Here is a 9,444-nt window from a genome sequence, read left to right as displayed (position 1 = left end):
TATGCCCCTACCCAGAGTATATCATTTCCTGACATTAAATCACACATGGGCTTGTTTCCCCTCACTTAGACTGTAAGCTCTTTGAGGATAGGATTTTGATTTTGTCCATTACTCCATCCCAACACCTAAAACAGTACATAGCACATATCTGTTGCTCAGTAAATAATTCTATAAGGGAATAAATGAACGAATTCCCTCAGAGAGTTTGTAGCACCTAATGATTACTCTTTCCAGCTCAAAACCATTCAGGCCCCAGCATTACTAAGGCACAGCTCCCTTCTGCAGCCTTATTTCCTGTCTCAGAGTCTCCTGGATGTTGACGCTCACGGCAACATGTGTGAACCTGAAAGGCATTATGCTGGATGAAAGAAGCCAAACTAGAAAGGTTTGTATTGTATGATTCCATTTATATGACATTCTCAAAAGGACAAAACTGTAGGACAGAAGAAGATCTGTGGTTCCAGGAATTATGGGTGAACAAGATCTGTGGTTCCAGGAATTATGGGTGGAGGTAGGGGTGACTATAAAAGAATAGCACGAGGGAGCTTGCGAGGGTGGCGGTGATGGATGGAATTGTTCTGCACCTATTATGGTGGTGGTCACGAATCTATGCATGTGCTGAAATTCATAGAATTGTACTCCAAAGGAAAGAAAGTCAAGTTTAGTATAATTTTTAAAATAAAATAAATAAATATGCAAAAACAATTTTGGTCCTGTGGACACTAAGATCCAGACAAATTGAACTTTTGCTGTTCCTACTTCTTGCTCTGACTTTCCTGCCCTCTCCCATCCGCTCCCGTAACCTCTCTTGTAACCTCTCCTTTTCTATCCCCTCCTTCCTAAGTCTCTCTCTACCAGACTCTCTACATTGAAAGCTTCCTGCCACAAAACTGCCAGACTGATCTTTCTAAAACATGACCTCCTCAGAAACTTTCAATGGCTCCCTTTCACTTATGGCAATGGTTTCCAAGCCTTTCTCCTTTTCTCCAGTGAATCTTTGTCCAACTGGAATCTTTTTCAGGAGCCGAGTGTGCAGAACAGACCAATTTGGAGATTTCCCTGGTTCACCTAGTTGACAAAGGGTGGGGTGCTAGAGTCCCACTGAAGCGCCTCCCCATGGCTCCTTCTTACACACCACCCCAAATCCCCAACACTCCTCCATGGAGCCCCAAGAGCTACTAGAAGCACAGGATGAGAACCAGTGGCCAATAGAACAAAGTCTAACTTTCTAGAGAGATATTTCTGATCTCTGAGAGATCTTGCTATTTGTCCTAAAGAATGTATGGGACCATTAAAGGGCAGGAGGCTTGGAAGATTTGGGGTTCAAGCCCCAATCTAGCCACTTACTAGCTGTGTGAAACTCTTTTGCCCTTAGATCAAGTTAAGGTAAGAATAACCTATCTCACAGTGCTCTCGTGATGATATGACATAGTATGAGAATTCTTTTGTAGAGTATAAAGTGCTTTGTAAAATGTGTGATAGAGTATTATTATGAGAGGCAGTGTAGGTGTGGGCAAAAACTATGGGTTTGGGCTCTTGGTTCAAATGTAGGTCCTGTCACTTGCTACCACTGGCGAGTTTCTTATCGTCTCAGAGTCTTTTATCTTGTGTGTAAAATGAAGCAAATATAGCATCACTTCTGGACATGAAAATCTCCAGAAGAAGAAGAGGGATATCTCCTTCCATAAGCCCCTTTTTAAGCGCAATCACTGGCAAAGGGAGTGGTACCAACATAGGGAAGGATGTTCAAACAGCTGGTGCCCATGCCAGGAAAAAAGAAGGGAAAATGACTTTTGTATTGTCACTCAACAGTCTCAGCTTCAATTTCTACCTTTGGAGTCCTGTTGCTAAGCCAGACTTCTCAGTGTAATAAAATATTCCTCCATTCTATAAAGAATGTCTGTCTATAGTGTCAACAGTCTACAATGTGCAATATTTTCATCAATTCTTTTAATTGAAGATAAATTGTATTATTTGGTTCTTCTCACTGACATATTTAATTATATCCTCATGATTTGTCTTATAGAAACTAGCCAGTCTTTCAATGGGTTAAACAGAGATTAATAGAAACAAAAGTTTTCTATGGAGAGAAAAATGACATTAATAAGTAGGAAGAAGGAAGTAGAATTTTCCACAAAGGTAAAATGCCAACGTTTGTGCAAGAGTAAATAGGATTATGCTGTCTTGGTGCATGGCAGAAAACACAATTGGATCATAAAATCATAGAGCTAAAAGCAAATTTATGGCTTATATACAAAACATTAAGCAACAATAATAGAATGCCTAGCTAAAAATCACATAATTAATTAGTAACATAACTGGGACTGGAGTTCAGATTCCTTGAACAAGAACTCTGAACAAGAACCTCCCTCAATAAAGGAAGGTAGCTGATGGGTCTCCTGTAAGATCATCATTATTAGGGTTTCAGCAGTTCAAATAACATTCCATTTGGGAACTAATGAGAAACGAAACAGAAATATAGAATTAAGGTATAAGCTTACAGATTAATATAAAATTGTGCTTCATTTAATTTTAAACAACTTATCAGTAATGCTATCAAAGACCAGGCAAGAATTGGAAGAGTTTATTTGAACAGATTTTGGATTTCACCAAGATAGCAAAACAACTTTTATATCATCCCTTCAGTTGAAAAAATAAGCCAGTTCATTCTTGTTAAATCACTTCCATCTGGTCGCAAGAATAATTTCCCTTCAAAATAACTACCCACTGGTTTTCAGCTGGTTGGTGGCCTGAAACATGAGAGGCTTTCTTTTCATTACTGGATTTGCTGATGTTCAGCTCTCTACACCAAACTTCTTAGAGACTTCCTTTCTCAGTGTGGTGTTCAGCCTACTATAAAATTCCATGAATTCATAAGTGCCCAAACTATACAAAATGTATGATACAGAAAAACAATCCCCATTCCCACCTACTCCCATTCTACATGACTATTTTAAAACATATAATTGACCTTTAGCTTTATTTCTTCTGCTGCTGAGATTTCCACATGTTAATAACTCATAATGTGGTTGATCATCCACATAATCTTATGGCTCAAATTTCCATTGACAGTAAGTATATTTACTCATATTTAAAAGGAACTTAAGTAAATGGTTACAAATTATGGGAAAGGCATAGTAACTTCAAATAAAAGCCATAACTTGACTTTTGGAGTCCAACAGAGCAGAGTTTAAATTTTTTTTTTTTTTTTTTTTGCGGTACGCGGGCATCTCACTGTTGTGGCCTCTCCCGTTGCGGAGCACAGGCTCCGGACGCGCAGGCTCAGCGGCCATGGCTCACAGGCCGAGCCGCTCCGCGGCACGTGGGATCTTCCAGAACCGGGGCACGAACCCGTGTCCCCTGCATCGGCAGGCGGACTCCCAACCACTGCGCCACCAGGGAAGCCCTCAAAGTTTAAATTTTGTCTCTGCCATTGACTAGTTCAGTGGCCTTGTGCCCAGTTACTTGAAATCACTGAGACTTGGTGCGCCTGTAGGAATAATGGAATAAAAATATTTGCCTCCGGGAACTTTATGAAGATACCATGCCACGTTATGAGTAAAGCACTTAATACTGTGCCTGGAATATAGTGCTCCATAATGGTATCTATTCTGTTATAATGTATCTATAATGTGCTTGCTATTCACTGATTGCCATAATTATTATAAAAATTAAGAATATATGTAAAAGAAATTTTTTGAATTTTGCTTCTTGCTTTATACTTTAAACAGCTTTTTCTGATTTCTGATTTTTAAGACCTTTAAAATATTTTAAGAGTTCTAAATAGGAAAACATTCCTAATGATTTTTCATCTCTTTTTATTTTAAAACACAAACACACACGCACAAAAAAGCCTTGTAGTTGTAAGATTAAGGATGACTCATTCTATGTGCACATGTGAAATCTTTTCCTTCTTTTAAGGACCCCTGGAAGAAATCAAGCTAGACAATAAAGGAATTATATTAACTGAAGTTTGAGATGGGAAGAAAAAATACAGTATGATGTATCTTCTTCATCTCAAAAACAAAATCATAAAAATAAACCAGGGCTTCCCTGGTGGCACAGTGGTTGAGAGTCTGCCTGCTGATGCAGGGGACGTGGGTTCGTGCCCCGGTCCGGAAAGATCCCACATGCCGCAGAGCGGCTGGGCCCGTGAGCCATGGCCGCTGAGCCTGCGTGTCCAGAGCCTGTGCTCCGCAACGGGAGAGGCCGCAGCAGTGAGAGGCCCGCGTACTGCAAAAATAAATAAATAAATAAATAAATAAATAAATAAACCAAATCATGGCTTTCACCAACTGTGAAAAAGAAAGAAAGAAAACTGAAAGAAAAGGAGAAAAATAAGAGCAGGTATTAACTGTTTTTGTGCCATCAACTTCTCCAGGTAAAGCATCTAAATTTTTGATGTAATGAAACAATAATTCACGAGAGTTGAAGTAACCGTAATATAATATGAAAAGGCTTGTGATTTTTGCAGTTGACGAAAGTACAGGTACTGCTAATACTGCTGAGGTTTATGGCTCATATTCAATATTAAAGGAAATACTACATTTCAATTAGAGATTAATGAAAATAAAGACGCAATTTTTTCTCACCCAAGCTTACAGACCACCTCAATTCTATCTGCTGAACCCCCTGGACCCCAGTTGCAGAATTTCTGCATTGGAGGTATACCAAGCCCAATTTGTATCTCCCTAAATGTAAGATAGAATTGGAATATTAGTTCCTTTAAATTTTCTGAATCATGGTAAAAATTAACTTGCTGTGTTACAATTAGCAAAATAAGGAAACAAGTACAGTTTTGCTTCTTTCCTTCAAGCAAAGTTTAAGTGAAGTGACAAGCAATTCTTTTTATTTTCTTACAAAGTTTTTTCTTGGGTGACTTTTCTACATTGTTAACAAAATTGTTTCTTTTTTCCACTTTTCCTGAATTTTCTTTTCAAATTCACCTATTTTGATATACTTCTATGATAAACCACTGTAACACTGGGTCACAAACATTATATGTATACGGAAAATTTCAGCCAAGAAAGGAATGAGGACACAGTTTTGTTGTCATTGACCTTACTGTGTTTTACCAAATCCTTGCTCCAGCATAATGATTTTAAAGTTGAAACCACAAAAATGTGTGCAGTCAACAATTAATATTATACTCTGCCAGGTTTTCTTGCTGAAATCGGCAATTCTAAATAGTACAGAAGAAAAATCCAGCCACTTTACCGTGCTAAGGGATCTCCCCCTTGTGCCTAAACTTTGTATTGAACTCAAGCAGGATTGAAAGTCATCAGCATGACATATATTATGAATTATTTTTTTTCTTTTTGGCTGCGCAACAAGTGGGATCTTAGTTCCCCGACCAGGGATCGAACCCGTGCCCCCTGCAGTGGCAGTGCAGCGTCTTAACCACTGGACTGCCAGAGAAGTCCCTGAATTTTTTTTTAAAGTAAGGCAAAAAGTGACCTTCCTTCTCATATAAAGCAATTACTCAATGTTGAGAGTTTGGGGCTAAAAGCCTAATACAAGCACTATTCTAGGACTAGAATAATTGGGTGGCTTCAAATAATTCTCCGTTACTGAAGACTTGCAAAGCTTAATGGGTATTAGTTGTCTGAAGATGTTCATATCAGCTTCTTTTATAATAGCAAAGATTCTGAACAATCTACATAGCAAAACAAAATATGATCTAGCTATATGATGAAATGTTTGCAGCCATGAAAAGTCACATTTTTGAAGAATTAACAAATGGGAAACTGAGCACAATGTAATACTGAAGGGATAAAGCAGTATTCAAAGATGTATACATTTATGGAAAACACCCAATTATATAACATGTATTTCTTTATTCATTTAACAAGCACCAACTGGTCTAATTGATCAGACTTTCAAGTAGACCCATTTCATCCTTCAGACTTCAATTTAAATAGCATCACATCAGGGGGTTAAGAAAATTATTTCAAGTGCTAGAATTTGTCACCTACCAATCAGTCATTCATTGAACACCTACTCTGTGCTCTACATTGTGTGGGGAGCAAACACACAGAAGTCAGTGGCTGCCCCCAAGAAATGTACAACTGATGGGATTCAACACTTTAGAAGTGTCTTCCCTAAGAACTGGTTTTCCTTTCTCCAAAATTCTGGAAGGTCTGAGAGCGAGGTGGATGTTAAATAAACTGAAAGGGGGAAATGTGACCCACCAAAGAAAAGCAGGAAGGTAGGAGAACCAGGTGAACAGTGGCCTCTGATTGGATGGCTCAGAGTATACTAACTCCACTCCCAACAGTATCTGTCGTTTACAAATGAAGGGAAAAACATCAGGGTTCATGGAATACTCAGGTGGCCGCTAGGGGATGCCAGAATGCTGGTATCTTTCAGCGTGACGCTCGTTTCCCTAGGGGAATCTGGGTTTGCGATTGAATGTAGTTCAAGTTGACCAGAAATAACTTCTCCTTTTCCAGTAAAATTGTGAGAATGTGACTTAGGTCACGGAGTTAACAGTAGACCAGGCATTAGCAATCAAGTATTTATGAGTCCCAGATCAGTATTAAGTCCCAGGTCATACTGTTATCCAAGGGGAAAAAAAAATCTTCCATCCCTCCAGCCGGAACTAATTACAGCAAACCAGACAAAAATTACAAAAGTAAAATGACAACAACAAAACCAATTAACCAAACTAAAACTTCAGAAGCTGGAAAACCACTTCAGAATTTTTTTTTAATTTAAATAGTACAAACCTGGTTTTTGTTTTTTGTCTTAAAAATGTAAAAAATATGTCTAGGCACGGAGAAAGAAATACATCCAAATCTTAACAGGAGTGTTGGAGGTGGTGGAATAACATCCTTATTATTTTTCTCATTTTTTCCCTCTGCTTTATTCATTTTCTGTAATGTCAGGATATCATTTATCGCATACCATAAATGTCAGACACTGCATTAGCACTTTATCATGGTAGTAAGACACGCATGTGTAGAAGTGTTCAGTCTCCTCGACTCCCCACACCCAGTCCAGGGAAATAGGAGAGTAGAGGGGAGAAAGTTTTGTGGAGTTAGAGGCTCCAGAACAAGGCTCAGTGAGAGCTTGGGCGGAGGGAGCTGTTAGGAAAATGGGTGGGAGAGGAAATTTTAATAATTCTAACTCTGAACTGTGTTTTCAATTCACCCTAGGGCTTTCTTAAAATCTAAGAAAACAGTTTGAATTACGTTGGTATTGCCTTTTGCAGTGGGAATTTCTTTTATAGAAACATGACCTTGAGGTTGAACAACATGGGTTCTGGCTATTAAAAAGTTCAAAAGCATTACTGCATTTTATCAAACACCAAAATGCCACCTTGAATTACAGAAAAAAGCTGGGTCATCTCAAGAAATCTTGTTCATTTGATGTTTAATCAAAAAATAACATAGAGCTTCCCTGGTGGCGCAGTGGTTGAGAGTCCGCCTGCCGATGCAGGGGAAACGGGTTCGTGCCCCGGTCCGGGAAGATCCCACATGCCGCGGAGCGGCTGGGCCCATGAGCCATGGCTGCTGAGCCTGCGCGTCCGGAGCCTGTGCTCCGCAACGGGAGAGGCCACAACAGTGAGAGGCCCGCGTACCGCAAACAAACAAACAAAAAACACAAAAAGTAACATAAATCAATGGAGTATAAACCGCCATCCTCCACCTATTTACCTGCCCTTCATCCACATTTTCATCATAATATATCTAAGATACTGGATCTATGTCTTGCTAAAAAAGGGTTGCATGAAATTTATAGGCTGCTTTACCCAGGAGTTACTTCATACTTAAGCAAGTATGGTATTGTTAGCAGTTGAAACAATTGAAGATGCTATTTTAGGAGTTTCCCAAGATCCCTCAGCTCTTCAGTGGAAACTTCACCCCCAGCTGACTCCAGAGCCCCAGCTTCCCTCATCATGCTCCTCTGTACCTACACCAAACAGAATATATAGGCCAAATCTGCTAGGGTAGAAACAGGTGGGGAAGCAGGAGAAGGCGACAGGCAGAGCCCTGTCCATTGGGTGTCTCCAGCCCTCATTTCAGAGGCCCTTAGGTGATGTTAAGAAGCAGTTCAAAAACCAGTGTTTTCCAACAAAAGAGAAACAAAAAACATAAAGAAGACTTCGTGAAAACGTAAAACTTTTGTGCTGCAAACAAAAAGACACCCCATAGAATGGGAGAAAATATTTGCAAATTATATATCTGATGGGACTTGTATGCAAAAGATATAAGAACTCTTACAATAAAAAATAAGTAAACATAAACTCTTGGGACTTCCCTGGCTGTCCAGTGGTTAAGACTCTGCGCTTCCACCACAGGGGGCAAGGGCTTGATCCCTGGTCGGGGAACTAAGATCCTGCATGACAAATGGCAACATGGCCAAAAATAACAATTTTAAAAATTAAAACTCTTACGACAAAAGATAATCTAATTTTTAAATGGAGAAAAGAATTGAAGACACTCCTCCAAAAATATACAAATGACCGATAAACACATGAAAACATGTTCAACATCAGGGAAATACAGATTGAAACCACAGTGAGATACTGCTTCTCACCCAGTAGCATGGCTATAATGAAAAACACAGACAATAACAAGTGCTGACAAGGATGTAGAATTGGAGCCCTCATGCGGAATGTAAAACACTGCAAACACTTTGGGAGTCTGGCAGTCGCTCAAAATGTTAAATGTAACTGCCACAGGATCTAGCACTTTTACACCTAGGTACATGCCCAAGAGAACTGAAAACACACATACATACAATCACGTGTACATGAATGTCCACAGCAGCATTATTCATAATAGTCAAAAAGTGGAAACATACCAAGTGTCCATTCACTCATGAATGGATAAATATGGTAGACCCATATATGGTATACAATGGTATACAATGGAATGTTATTCAGGAAAAAAAAAAAATGAAGTACTGATACACCTTACAACTGATGAATCTTAAAAAGAAGCCAGTCACAAATGACTACATATTTTATATTCTATTTATATATGAAATGTCCAGAACAGGTAAATCCACAGACAGAAAACCGTACTAGTTGCCAAGTGCTGAGGAGAGGGGGCTGGCGAGTGACTGCCAATGGGTGCAGGGTTTCTTTTAGAGAGGGTAAAACTTTCCGAAATTAGACTGTGGTCATGGGGGCACAACTCTGTGAACATACTGTACTAAAATACTGCACACTTTAAATGGATGAATGGTGTGTGAATTTTATCTCAAGAATGCTGGTTAAGGGCTTCTGTCGTGGCGCAGTGGTTGAGAATCCACCTGACAACGCAGGGGACACGGGTTCGAGGCCTGGTCTGGGAAGATCCTACATGCCATGGAGCAACTAACCCCGTGTGCCACAACTACTGAGCCTGCGCTCTAGAGTCCCCAAGCCACAACTACGGAGCCCGCGAGCCACAACTACTGAGCCTGCATGCCTAGAGCCCATGTTCCACAACAAGA

This window comes from Monodon monoceros, unplaced genomic scaffold, assembly GCF_005190385.1.
Source record: "Monodon monoceros isolate NGI ecotype Baffin Bay Population unplaced genomic scaffold, NGI_Narwhal_1 Super_Scaffold_15, whole genome shotgun sequence".
Taxonomy (NCBI): Eukaryota; Metazoa; Chordata; class Mammalia; order Artiodactyla; family Monodontidae; genus Monodon; species Monodon monoceros.
The sequence above is the reverse complement of the archived record's forward strand: the minus strand, read 5'-3'. Positions refer to the sequence as shown.